Raw genomic sequence first — 14,311 nt, 5'->3', positions numbered from 1 at the left:
GGGGCGGGTACTGCAGCCGAAGGGAGGGTGCAGCGGCCAAGGGCAGGGCGGGAGGACAGTGAAGGCAGGCTGGCTTCACAGTGGGAGCCCTTCCTCCCCGGGTTCGGCGACAGGGATCACCAGCATTGCAGCTAAAGGGGCTGGTAGGCTCGCCTGCACCCGCGTGCTCCCCCGCCTTCTCTGTGTCCCCCGGCTTTTCCAAGAGGAAGATGGGGTGCCCATCGCGGGTGGGGCGCGCGGGGCTGCCCGGCCGGGTGGTCACGTGTCCCCCTCCCCCGCCACTGCGGCGGGAGTTCCAATCAGAGCGCGCCAGGGGGTTCCTCCCGGGCAGGAACCACCCGGCTCGCGGCGGAGGGTGGGCCGCCGTCACCTGACCGCCCGCCCCCGCCCCCCGCGAGTAAGGGGCGGTGGTAGCGTCTGCTCGGTTACAAATGGCCCCTCCCGCCCCGCTCGCCCGCTCGCTTGGGCTCGGCGCGGACCCGCCCGGGCGCGCTCCTCCTGCCGGCTCCCGGCATCCCACCGCCCTGCTCAGCGCTGGCCGGTGATCCCTGCCGCCCGGGAGCATCCAGTGTAGAAGCTCGCCCACCCGAGGTCGCGGTGGAAGTCTGGACCGCCAAGCTGTGTGACTTGTTTACTGGCAGGTGAGTGCACACAGCGGGCGTGGGATGCTGCGGGGACGGTGCGGGGGACATCAGGGTCCTCGAATGCAGACGCGGATTTGTGAGATGCCTAGGTCAAGCTTGCAGAGCGATTCCGAGGTCTCTCGCCCCCTCGGCCTTCTTTTGATGCTCCCACTGGTCCCGGGCTTGGGCGAGAGCTTTGATTTGGGGTGGGGGGTAGGGCTTTGGGAAATTCTTGTCTTGAGATACTTGACAAAGGTTGCAAAGACATCAGGTGGGAATGTGTGGCTGCAGCTGTCAGGGGCTAGACAGGTGTGCTTGAGTGTGTGTGGGGCTGCGTGTGTGGCGAAGCCTCTGTGGCCGGTCATTCCGTTCCCGAGTACCACTTATGTGCTAGAGAGAGAAATTGAGCGACTCTGAGGTGGTCACTAGACGTTGCGGCAGCAAACCAGTGGCCCTCGGTATTTCTGATATGCTCTTGTAGTAACAGAAGTGCAGATGGTTCAGTAAAAGAGTGTGTGAGGTTTTAAGGCACCCAGAAAATATTCTTTTATCTTTTAACTTTGGGGCAGAAATGAGTATTCAAAGTGCTGAATCATGCAAAAAGATGTGAAAAAATAATTTACTTTGTGTTTTGGTAAAGTTTTCCTAAGATAATAATATCTGCTTATTTGACAAATTCTTTAAGGCACAGGTATTTGAATTGTATTTTGAGACTGCCTTTGACTTTATGGCTATCCATTGCTTTCCTTGATTTATGATGAGTTGTATTTATTCATTATTTCTTACCAAGCTTCCTCCCCACTCCAAACAAACAAAAATATTAAGGGGGAAAAAAGGTCTTTTTTTGGTGTGCCTATGATTGTAAGAGTGAAGGAAGCAGTCCTGGGAAACAGAAAACATCCTCCTTTGAGGAGTGCAATGATGGCCAATTTGATTTGTCATATGCCACTGAAGGGAACGTCAAGCTGATAACATGCAGACTGGAGAGAAAATGAAGCAGGAGTTGCCCATTTGGGAATAAATGAGCTCTAATCCAATTGCACTCAGTAAAAGAGCTGAAGGGTAGTAGGTCCACACCCCAGCCTAATTTTTCTTGGTAGAGCTGGGAGGGTGCAGTTTTTGATGCAAGTTCTGAGGTCAGACACCAAAGATGATTAAAAAAAAAAATCAGTCAGGATTAGTAAAATGGGTGTGTCCAAAGACAGCTCTTGCCCATTTACTCTTTCTGCTCCGACTGAACTGCTTAGTGGCCTGCTGACTCATAAGGGAACTAGCATGGCTTAGCATGGTGGGATTTTACTTGTAGACTTGAACTGTACTTGTAAAAAAAATTAATAAATTAATATAAGCATCACCAGAGACATTCATAGAGAAGCTAGTCTCCCCCTCACCTTTCTTCTCCAGGGAGGTATTTCCCAGTCCCTTGACTTGTCACCTTCATTTCAATACCTGTCATCCATGCTTGTGCACAGCACATTTGGTTTGACACAAAGGTTTAAAGCTAAATCCTAATATTAAAAATAAAAGTGGCACTCTTAACAACATGATTGTTTCAAAGGTATTTGTGAAGGATACTGGAAAACTGGAATATGAAGGATTAATTGAGTTTTCTTTACAGCACAGATTCCCTTCCCCTTGCTTTGCAAGACCAGGGCCCCACCCTGTTTCTGAGCATCTGCATGAAAGACCAGGAAAGGAATTCAACAATTGCAGTGGTGCAGGGAGGGGCAGTGTCTAGGCTTGGGTGTTACCTTTATTTAAATAATTACTTACATTTCGGAGGGTAAGCTTTAATCCATAAGTAGTTCTTGAAAGCACAGTGTTATTCCATTTCACCAGTCATCTTGTTAAAATGTACATTTAACTTTGAGAGGTTGATTTTGATGGAAAAAAAAAAGATATGAAGCAAGAGCCGCTTCCGAATTTTAAGATCCTGGGGCTAAAAGACCTGACTGGAAGAACAAATATCGAAGCATATCATGAAGCCCAAAATAATAATTTTTGCTTTATTATTCTTAATAAATTTTTTTTAATAAAAGTAACTTTTAGGAAGAGGGGGTTCATTTTCAGGCAGTGCATGGAATAAACCAGCTTGTGGGATAGACTAGCACCTGGCGTCTCAGTGAGAACAGAGATGCATAACTGGAGAAAGAAATAGATGAATGAATCTATCTTTTACTGCTTGGTCCTTCAAACAGAACCCAGTCATGTCACATCAGATTAGAGGAAGGCCATTTCTGCAACAAGGCAAGGAGATTTCAAATCTGTGAGAAAGAAAATGTTTCGAGCTGCTCTGGAAAAAAAAAAAGACATTATGAATTCACAATTCATTCTGATTATAGCGGTGCTTACCCGCATAGTCTACTGCAGACAGCAGGGCTGACCAAGAGGAAAAGAGATATAAAGACTTTTTTCTTTAAAAGAAAGAAAGAAAACATAAAAAAATAAATTTCAGAAAGATGCCCACTTGGTTTATTTCCCCCCCTTTTTTTTAAAGTTAAATAAATCATTTAAAGAGAGGAACATAATACTTTTCACCTGATGGCTAGAATGAATGAATGCATTTTCAAATCTGAATGTAATGATCATTTGACAGCATCTCAGCGGTTATTTGAGTCTACTTCCCATGAAAATTGCGTGTTCTGTTCTGTACAATAATGTAAGTTCAAAGCTGCTGAAACTACCTTCTGCTTTTTTTTTCTTATGCTATTTTCCCACTCATTTAAATTCTCAAATGACACCTGCAAATCCTAACACGTAGAAGGCTTTGAGAGTCACCAAGAACACACGTGTAATCAGGTAAATTGCCTATGAATGCGGGTCATTCCAAAAATCAAAATAGATTTCATCAGGGCTTCATGAATCAAACTGGAAAAAAAAAAAAAATCAATTGAATCTGGTCCTTTGCTCAGATGCCAGCACCCTACCAGCCTGGTTTCAAAGAGGGTCTTTTCCTAAGATACATGGTGATTATCTTGGGGAAGTTGGCTCTGCCTGCTTGCACAGTTAATTGCAGTGTGAGAAGGTTCCAGAACAGTACCTCCTTGAGTTCCGACAGTAAATATGCACACAGCATTGTATGAGGAACATTCCAGAACACCCACCTCCCGGTGAAGTGAATGTGCGGGGTGAATAAATACCTGGGCTGCCGGAGCCCACGAATGGATTTCATGCCTTACCATTAGAGATGGTGTTCATGTATACTGAGCTTTTTTAGGACACTGGAGAACCTTCTAGGAAGGGGAGAGACATCTGTTTGGCTGCTTTTAGGGTCGCCCTCCAAGAATCTACCCTTTTTTTTTCTGAAGAAAATGTGGTTTGCTAATCCACTTAATTTAGGGGGTTGTCAGGTTGGTAGTATCATTGGTTTTAAGTATTTAAAAATAAATACATTTTTAAAAATTAATAGATTTTAAAATTTTGGGTGTCATGTGTTAGATTGAGGCAGTAGGGAATAAGTAGCCTTTGGAAAAAAACAACTTGAAAATTGCTGCTCCTTTAAATTTACGTGACATTAAATACTTGCATATACATCTCTCTGCAAAATTCAAGAATGTGCTTTGGTGAGCACATTTTGCCACATACATGTGCATCCTACACAAACTAGAATAGCTAGTTAGGATTATTCAATTCTTCATTTTGACAAGACTTGGAGTAGTCGGGAGGGATTTTATTTGTCTATTTCCGAGTGGATGTTGGCCTCTTGATTCTGTTGTACTTGAGTGTCTTAGTATTTAGGACCATCCAGGAGAAGAAATGAATGAATACGGTTATTCTTCTAAGGAAGCGTATTCTTTTCCTATGTCATATTTCAGGTTGCTAGTTTAAAAGCAATCTAGCTCTCAGTTTTAGGACTCAAAATATTACGAGAAATAGCTTTTGTTCGAGCATAGCTTAGGATGTATCTCAAATCACTGCCAATCATCTTCGCTACTCTTGGAATTTTGCAAACTGCCCAGACTACTAATGATCTAAATATTTTGGTCTTACAGGTATTCCTCTGATACAGTGGGTAATGACTCTGCTCTTCAGCCTGAGAGTGGTTCAAAATGTAAGTTCAGCCCGCTAAATAATTAAATATCGATAACTCTGGAGAACTATGCATAACAGTTCTTCCCATTTTCTGTCCTTCGGCCCAAGACTCTAGCTTCATAAGAGCCTAGAAGGAGGTGATATCTTCTCCTGGGGCGATGCAGAACCTAGACGAACATTTCTTCAGTATACGACATTGTGACTATATGTGTGTCACCACAGCCAATGATGGGTGTCCTTCTCTGCCTCTCCCCACCACATTATTTTTCAGAGTCAAACAATATGAACCTTTGGTGTCTGGGTAATGCTGAATTGATGCTTCCTTCCCCCAAGCTTTCTTCCCACATCTTTCTGGGTGGTCCTGCCTGTTCTAATATTCTCCTGGCTCAAGCTGATAGTTTCAAATATGTAGACATTTGGGGTCAGATGAAATCCTCTGGTTACTGTCCTACCACATATTAACCAAGGTGCCATGACCCAGCTGATGAAGGTCACGCGTTGGGATCTGGTGCACGGAAGGTATAAAGTGGAAAGTGTTAAAATCTGCAGGAGGCCCTTGCTATGTTACAGAAACATGTTGGATAGTGAATTTTCTGGGGCTGGATCCGCCTTCTCCATTTTACAGATATTGAGTACTTCCAAATCTGACTCTTTAAACAAGGAACTGCTTGTTCTCAGAAAGGGACTAGTGCTGAGTTAGACCTCTCCCTTCTTCGCAAATCTCAATGTGTAATTTAAGATATTTTTGAAAAAATTCTCAGGCATTTTATGCATTTCATCACTGGACAGGCTCTAGAAAGCTGAATTTTATATAGAAAAGCATATAAAATTGCTTGTCCCTTGATTTCCTGCCTCCTGTCTTTAGCCACTTGCCCAAAACATGGATTTCTATGGAATTCAGTTCACTAAATATCACTTCCATTTTTGTTTCTCTGCAGAGCTTATTGCTAGAGCTGCTAATAGACTTTCAGCACAAATAGTATATTGATCACTTGAAATCTCCTTTGAGCTTGACTGAATATACATAATGGGGTGTCAATCGGGGAAAAATCTCATAATAAATGGCAGGCGACTTATATTCATGAGAAAAAATGTCTTGGGCAGCTCACGGAATATCATGTTTACTGTAGCATGACAGACTGATTTCGCTGGTCTCCATCACATTCGTCGGGCGGATGTTTAATAGCAAAGGCAAGGTTAGAATACCAAGATCCTGGAACCTTCTTTTCTTTGTTTATGTGGGAAGCATTCTTGTACACTCTTATAGAGTATAAACATCTTCTAGAACCACAGCCAGCAAGAGAGATCTTTTCTACCTGAAGAATTCAGAAAATTGCAAACAAATCTGTTTAAGTTGGTGTATATTTAAAATCAGCTACTGATTTATGCAGTCCATATTTTTTAAGTTTTTACCATGTGTGTATCAGCGCATACACTCGCTGTATGCAAATATCATTTTCAATGTGTATATGGGAAAGCATGGTATATTTAGAGAAAAGCCTGCTTTACATAAATTATGTTTAAGAACGACGGAGCAGAGGAGTAGCCATGCGTTCGGAAAGCCAAGTCGTCGTCTTCTTCTTTTTTTTTTTTTTTTTCTCCTTTGGAAGTTTCCCCTTAAATGATAAGTGAAGAAATTGCACTTTAAACTTTCATATGCAATTCCCTGAAATCAATTGTCATGACAGAGCAGTGATTATGGTGATGGGGCTTCTGGTCACTTTCTGGAGCTGATTTGAGAGCTGACTCCATTGCTGCTGGTTAAGTGTGGAATTGGGCCATAGAGGGAACACAGGGGGTTCTATTGCATTCGCTGGACCCTTGTTTCACTCCATAACCGTGTATGATGTATTATGTTTGTCCCAATCTACTGGGTAGGGTACAACCCAGATTTTATCAAGAATTCTTCATCTCCTGTAAATGAATGAAGCCAAATGACTCTTTGCTCATCAAATTTAATTTGCTTTTTTTTTTTTAATGGCAAAAAAAGTATACACACACACACACACACACACACACACACACACAACACTGGACAAATGTCTCTTCCAGCTCCTTTGCAGTATTCAAGATGTTTTAAAATGCGATTGGCCAGGGTTTTTGCTTTTTTAGCCTCAAGTGACATGCAATAGCCAGAAGAATCTACTTATCACAATGAGTATACAAAACAGGACAAGTGGGGCTATGAAGATATAAAAGATGACACGGTGCCTGGATGCTGCTGCTCTTTTTCCATAGCAAGAAATTTCTTTGTGCCTGTGTTCATCTGATTCCCTAAAATGCTTCTGGTGTGTTTTTTCAGATTTCTGATTAGCAGTAAGGAGGAATCCAAAGTTTGCAGACAAAATGGACTATCTGAGAACTCATCAGTTGCAGAAGTTCAACTCTGTGTAGCTAAAAAATATATTGCTAAAATGTGCAGATTTCCTATAAGTAAATCTTATATTTATATAGTCCCATATATACACACAGTTTTATCCAGTTAGAAGCTATTTGTAGTATGTGGCTTTTTACAAAGGTAGTCGATTAAATAGCTTAGGCTTGGGAAATTTCACTGTTGAGACATAAGCAAAAGCTAGTTTATACATAGACTTTAAATTCCGCTATTTGAATAAGCTTCATTAATTTTAACCTACCGAGAAATGTATGTCTTGCAAGTGTTATAACAGGGACTTATTGGTAACATCCAATAAAAGGGAAATCGAAAAGAAAATTGGAAAGGAAAAAAACATCCCAAAGAATTTCAGTCTGAAATCTACCTCTATAGGCCTTGCCTGTTGTCTTAAATTTTATATAGTTTTATTAATTTAACTTAATAAAGTTTTATGAACTAAGTAGAGGTTAATGAAATATTTTCTTTTGTAGTGCTGGGTATCAAATCCTAGCGCTTTTGCATGTGGGGTACATACTCTGCCATTAACCTATGCCCACCATGATTATATGAATTACTTTCAGAGTAAAAAGTATTAAAGATTATCTTTGGTCACATAACACCCTATTTGGTAATATAAATACTCAGTTTTAATGAATTTCTTTCTTACCAGTTTTCAAGGTCTTACAAGCAAAATATTTAAGGACAAATAAAACAACTTTAGTACCTAGCTTTTCTAGGACTTATCAATAGAATTAAAAACAAAAACAATATGAGTATCTTTACCATGTTCTTGGTAAAACTTTTAAATCATTTTAAAAGATATTTAAAAAAACAGTGGAATTTATAGCTGTTTCACAGACAGACATGGATATTACAGTTCCCAGGGTTTAAATTTTTTTTGGGGGGGGAGGGGGGCACCTAGAGCTGGGAATGGAACCAGGGTTTCCCACCCTGCAGGCAAACACTCTACCATTGAGCCACATCCGCAGTCCCTAGGGTTTGATTTTTATGTGTGCCAAAGTGAGGTTGGGAAATAACTGGACCCTTATCGTTTCATTTCCTTGCAACTGCTGTACTTTCAGAAGCCCGAGTTGGAGTTCTCTTCCTTTAGTTGCAGCATATTTAGAATTATGTTCATTTAATTGAAGAACAGAAGTGGGACTAGTTTTTCTTCCACAGTGATTTAAATAAGAACTAGGTTGATGCAGTGGATTAAAGATAACATGCTTTTTAAAAATTGGTAGGTTTTATTTTCACTTTAATAAAAAACACATTTGGGTAAAGTAAAGAAAAATTGCAGTGTACGTACTAATTCAATTATCAGCCAAGTAGTAGTTTGGGATAAATGACTTTAATAAATTTAGCTTTACCTTTAATAAAAAGTTTTTCAGGTTTAATTGCTTGCTAGGAGGAGATCAACAAGACAATTTGTTTAGGTCATGTAACTGCTAAGCTTTATGTAAGTTAGCTTCACTAGGGGAAATAATGGAAGAGAAAAAACCTTTAGCGCTTCTCCACGTGTCTTTTAAGAATCTGTGTTGCCTGTGTAAGGGAAAAAAATTTGTGATCACACTCAGTTGGTGACATTATTATTATGGGTGCTTATTGATGTTTTAATATGTGTATATTCTGTAAGTATATAACATACTTAAGGATATTTTCATACTTCTTCTAATTGATAGTCTCATTTCAAATACATACATACATTTAACTAAGACATTTCTTTTCAACTAGAAACCTAATACTTAGACATGATCAAATATCCTATAGCATTCGAGAAAACAGACTTGACTATTTCCCCCTTTTAGTTTTTGTTTGAGATACATGCTGTGGTCTATTTATTTTACCGATAACCAGATCTACTATGGTTATATAGGAATTTGGTGTGGATTTTGTTGTTGGTGGTTGGTTGGTTGGTTTGGATGTATGGGGAGTGGTTAAGGAGTGAAATTCTCATTTTGCAAAATAAAAAATCCAGTGGAAAAAAAGCCGACTTTCAGATTCAGTTTCCTCCTCCATCTTGCCGTGCCTTGGCCTTAGGTCACAGTGATGTGACAGTGGGACGTGCAAACCCAGTCTTTGAGGGACTTGGTTTGTCTCCTCTAAGCAGAAGGACTACCCAGCCTGTGACTCCTGTCTCCAAGGATTTGAAAGTCCTGTGTCATAGCCAAGTGCTATTCTCCATCAAGGTGGCCACACCCTCTGCATAATATTTGTTTTGTTGGTGTGTCCTTTTATACCTCTGCTAAAACCTGTGCTTTTCCAGAAGTCCTTCAAAAGTGTTTCTCTCTCTTGGAAAAATATTACAGAGTTGAGGATAAGACTTAAAATATGAAACCTGCTACAGACCCCGATTGCCAGGCTTTTCCATTTCTGACATCGACCCTGGAGTTAATTGTGGAGACCAGATTTTTTTTTTTTTTCAACTCAGATGAGGCTCTAGCTACATCACCAAGACTGCACCCTTTGAATTCTCTCAGAATTCCCTCAACCCAGTATTTACAGAGCTGGGATGTTTTAGTACAGCAGACAGACAAACTTCCTCCCAAGCCATGATCAAAATCAGCAGTAAAATAAAAAAAACAAAACAGCTCAAGGTCGACATTTATAGAGATGACTTCTGCCACTTTTTTTTTTTTTTTTTAATGAGATGTCAATAGATACAGGGAAATCAGCCAAATTACAGGGTGGTCTTCTTTGTTCTTTTGTACTACCCAAGGAATACACTAATAGTGACCACAGTGACTAAACATTCTTGGTTTTTCTAGACCTAGACGTGAGGCTGACTGGGTTCTGTCTAGAGCCATCGTCTTGAAGAGCTTCATCTGTGGAATGTTCTGCGGTGACCGTCATGTTCTCTGTCTGCTCGCGCAGCATCCCTAACCACCCTTAGCTGCTGAGCACTTGAAAGGTGGCCATTGGGACTGAGAAAATGAATTTTATATCATATTTGATTTCGGTTAAAACTTCAAAAGACACATGCAACTGCTGCATATTGGTCAGCATAGCCGTAGAAAATGGGAGACGTGAGTCAGCTCTGCCATAAAGTCCTCTTTGTGAACTGCGTGAGCAAAGGGCAGCCCGTACTCACAGGAGCTAGAGACGGGTCCACCCTGAATGCTCTGCACCCTCAGCGTGAGTGGGGGCTGTACTCCTGCCTTCCAAGTCAAGCTTGCTCTTGTTAGTTTTGCTTTCACATTTTAAAATCCTCCTCGTCAGAATGTGATGCAGTATATTGTTGCTGCTCCTGAGACTCCATCCCCTACTGGACCGTCTAATTATTCCAGAACCGCTCCAGGTCTTGGCTGGTTTGTTTGGCTTTGAGTGCTCACCGAAGAGTCCTGGTTTCAGGAGAAGGGGTTTAGAGACCCCTTCCAAGGGTCCTTCTGCTGCTTCTGTTTCCTTTTGCACCTCACACCATTTTTGTTCATGGTGAGTCTTATCATCTGACTTGCATGAAGACTCCTGGGTCTAAAAGAATATGACCCCATGCCTGTGCTTTAAAAAAGGCTTGGTTAGGATAAGACCAATGAAGAAGAGGTTTCAACCATTAACTCACCTGCAGACACAGACTTTTTACTGAAACCGCTGAATCTTTCCCTATCAACATAGAATCTCCTGACTTTGAATTGACTGTGAAGCTTCCAGAGTCTTCAGGGACATCAGCATCCTCAGGCGAGTGAGTGAACTTATTCCTGGTGGAGCTTGGTTTCTTCTGCCCACCCTCCCCCATCCTAAGAATTTAAAAATAGATGTGAAAGGAGGGAAAGGGGGGAAACATGCCCTGTAGCTGTGACCACACCTTTGTGCCGCCCAGCACACATAGGGGCCTTAGGTCTGTGCAAGAAGATGCAGACACTGAGCATAGAAGACAGTCAGGCCACTGTCCTCTGGAAGTTCACAGCCTCCACCTCACCATTTCCCCTGAGAACCACGGCCCTCCAAACTGACCTGCCTCAAAGTCATCCCAGAGAGCCTTTAGAATAAATGAGTCAGAAACTAATTCCTCCTTGCCCGCCCTCCACCTCTCATTTGTAGAATTAGAACATCTCCCTCAGTTCTCTCAACTCTGCCTTCATAGAGACAGCCATTTGCCGGCTTTCTAAGCATGCTGATGCCAGGGTCCCACTCCAACCTGGAATCAGAATTTCTGGGAAGGGCCTGGGCATGGACAGATAGGAAGGGTTCCCTAGGGAACTCTGCACAGACTGCGCGTGGCTATGCCAACTGAAAAGTTTTAGGGTGCACAGTAAGCATTCTGGCTGGGATGAGCACCCACCCCTACCTCTGTAGCTTGTCTGCATTTGTTGGGCAATCGGCTCTCCTCGGCGTGGTGCTGTGTTTCAGTGTCCCTGGCCCGACTCTTCTTTTCTGCTTCCTTTGCTGTCTCATCATGTCTATTCAGCCCATTGGGACAGTGACCCCTATTGCCTGGGTCTCCCTGGGCATTTCTTTCAGTGTGGGCACACCTGAGCCCAGTGCTCTGCCCCATGCCATGCCTCTTCCTGGAAGCTGGGTTCAAGCCTCAGGTGCTCTTCCTCCCACAGTCCAGTTTGGTCCCTTTGTCCTACTCCCTCCACCCCAGGGTCCCCTGTTTCCCTAGTCACTGTGCTGCTGATGTCATTTGGGCCAACATGTGCCTGGGCTGTTTTAAAATGGTCTGAGGTGGGCTCTGCCTCTTTCTGTCACTACCGTCTCTCGCCATCCTTCCCTAGCTGCCGAAGCGTAGCACTGAAAGCTCAGAAGCCTGTCTGCTGAGGTTAGGGTGGTGCATCTCTCTTGTCATCTGCCCAGACCTGCTTCTCATCTTGTCATGTCTTCCCACAGGCTCAGACTGCTCACAGGGGCCCACTGTGCCCTGCAGCCCAGGCCGGGGTAACTGGCCCAGCTGAGCCTGCCTCCTTTCTGTACATCTGCTGATCTGAACCTCAAGTCTGGTTTGCTAGTCACCCCACAAAAGCTTCTCTGATGGCTTTGTCCCTATTCCCATTCCAAGACCCACACCCTCTTCTGTACCCCTCTGCCTTGGCTCTCATTCCTCAATTCTCCTGGCTCACACGCAGGCATTGCCACACAGTGCCTCATTCTTAGTCTCCAATTCCACCCTGCAGGCAAGAGTCATGGTTGGTCACTCCTTCCCCCTCGGCTCTTAGGACAGGGACTTTGCAGAGGCTCTCTGGGCATCACTTTCCCACCGAGGCTGCCTGTGGCATTTTTTTTTTGACTGAATGCTCTTAGTAGTAACAGAGGCCTTTGGTTTTCTCCTAAGTGTGGATGTGCTAGGCCTCCTATTGGGCCCCAACCTGTTGCTGCTGTTCCCCTCGCTACCGCTGTCCAGTGCGCGCGCGCGCGCGCGCGCGCGCACACACACACACACACACACACACACACACACACACGTGCATACATGCATGCACGAGCACAGTCCCTGTGGTGAAGCTTGCCCTTCCTGCAGTCATCACTTACAGTTGCGGTTCATGCTGCTCCCCTGTGCCTGGGTGTCTGCGTTCACAAAGTAACTTTGCCTTGCTTTGGTGGTACTTTTGGAAAAATGTTTTCCTCTTCCCCTTGTACGAAGAAATGAGGACTTGGAGACACAGCTGCTGCACTAATACTGGAGGGGAAAGGGGGCCAGTACCCTCTTGCCATTGCCCTCTCCCCTTCTAGTCTCGGCATGGCGAACCTGCCTTGACAAGTCATGAAGAACAGTGCAGCTGGCCCAGTGCCTCCATTCTGTGCCCTCCTGGCTGTCCCCAGGGGTCTTCTGTCTTTGGCTACTGCTGCTTTGAGGGGGCCTCAGACTGCAGGGCCAGAGCCTCAAAGCCTCCTCAGGGAATGTGGAGAGCACCCAGCTCCTGCTCTGGACAAGTGCATGGAGATGAAGGCCACTGGCTCGGCTCTCCTGGAGGGAAAGGGTAGAAGCTGGTTGGTAGAGAGGGTTGATCCAGGGTGCTGAGGGCCTCATCCTGCCAACCAGGTTGGAGCAGCTTGCAGAGCTCAGTGGTAGAGGAGGAAGAGGAAGAGGAGGAGGAGGAGGAGGCAGCAGCAGCAGCCTTGGAAGCTGTGTATGCAGAGGGAAGGAGGGGGAGGGGGCAGTGCTTATGCAGGAACCACAAGTATGTCAAGTATTTTAGTGTGGGGTGGAGATGGAGGTGGGGCAGGCAAGGACCTTAGTGCCTCTTCTTGGGCCTGCTCTGCCCTGTGCAGATCCTTAGATTCCATCCCCAGCACTGCATTCGCCAGATGGGGCACCTATGGCTGCCTCCCTCATTCTGCCTCTGTCTGGAAGCCTTCTCTAGGCTGGCAGGGCTTGGCATGGCTCCTGGGACAGTGTCATCTGAGAGCCTTGTACAGTGCCTGTGGTCTGATGAGGGGACCCAGGGCTGGGGCTCGGAGTCAGCATGCTGACAGGTTTTGCCATCTCCAGTGGGAAAGGAGCACTAATTCCAGAGGAGAGACATCTGTAGAGCCCAGTGTGCTGTGGCTGTGAAAGAGACAGGGACAGTATATTCCAGACTCTTTCTTCAGCCAAGACTGCCTTTGGCAACTTTGAGGGCCATGGTCAGTCTTCCTCCCTGGCTCAGATGTCCTTGCTGCCATAGCTCCTCCCGGAACCAGGAGCACAGGGACCTTTGTATACCACCTTCCCGGGCCCTGACCCTCAGCAGCCCCAGAGCCCGCGAGGAAGTGGACAACGCTGGGTGGCCCCCATGTGACCGCCTCCTCACGAACACGGCCAGCACCTTCCGGTAGAAGCATGGCTCTTCCCCGCTTTGCTCTCAGTCTTGGGTCTGACAATTAAGCCACTGAAAAGGAACAATTCACAACAGGCTCACACAGAGGCGGCCTTTCATGCACAAGAATGGCCGAATCGTCCACATTAGCACCATTTGTATCTTATTTATAGAAGGTACTGTGCTTGAGGATGATCGAGAAGCCATGCTCTAAGAAGGGTGTTTGGTCATTGGATTTAAAGCACACTGAAGATTCATTGTCCCCAGGCAACACTGTGGCCTGAGATTTGCTGAGTGGGCAGTGGAGTGCACGCTGACATGGGTGGGTGGCAGGGTCACTCTGGCTGGCAGTGCCTCTGTCATTGAATCAGTGGGTTGGGGGAGGTGGGGAACCACCTCATGGTGGCAGGCCAGTGACAGGCCCCACCTAGCCCCAGAACCCTCTGCAAAAGGTCAGTGTGGCCAGTGGGAAGCCATTCTCACCGCGTCCTGTGAATCTGAGGGTTGCCTGGGTTCATTAATGATTTAAAGTTACCATATTGGAACAG

The 14,311-nt window shown here is 44.7% G+C and overlaps 1 long non-coding RNA gene across 1 annotated transcript in view; it reads left to right on the top strand.

The window, feature by feature from the left end:
• The first annotated feature begins 412 nt into the window (after positions 1 to 412).
• LOC110599453 (uncharacterized) overlaps positions 413 to 14,311 on the top strand; it is a 103,491-nt gene continuing 89,592 nt past the window's right edge. Inside the window, exons 1-2 of the long non-coding RNA XR_005735889.2 lie at positions 413 to 641; positions 4,616 to 4,674. This is a non-coding gene — a long non-coding RNA (uncharacterized LOC110599453). The remainder of the gene's footprint in view (positions 642 to 4,615; positions 4,675 to 14,311) is intronic.

The sequence above is a fragment of the Ictidomys tridecemlineatus genome, chromosome 2 (assembly GCF_052094955.1).
Source record: "Ictidomys tridecemlineatus isolate mIctTri1 chromosome 2, mIctTri1.hap1, whole genome shotgun sequence".
Classification (NCBI taxonomy): domain Eukaryota; kingdom Metazoa; phylum Chordata; class Mammalia; order Rodentia; family Sciuridae; genus Ictidomys; species Ictidomys tridecemlineatus.
The sequence above is the reverse complement of the archived record's forward strand: the minus strand, read 5'-3'. Positions and strand labels throughout refer to the sequence as shown.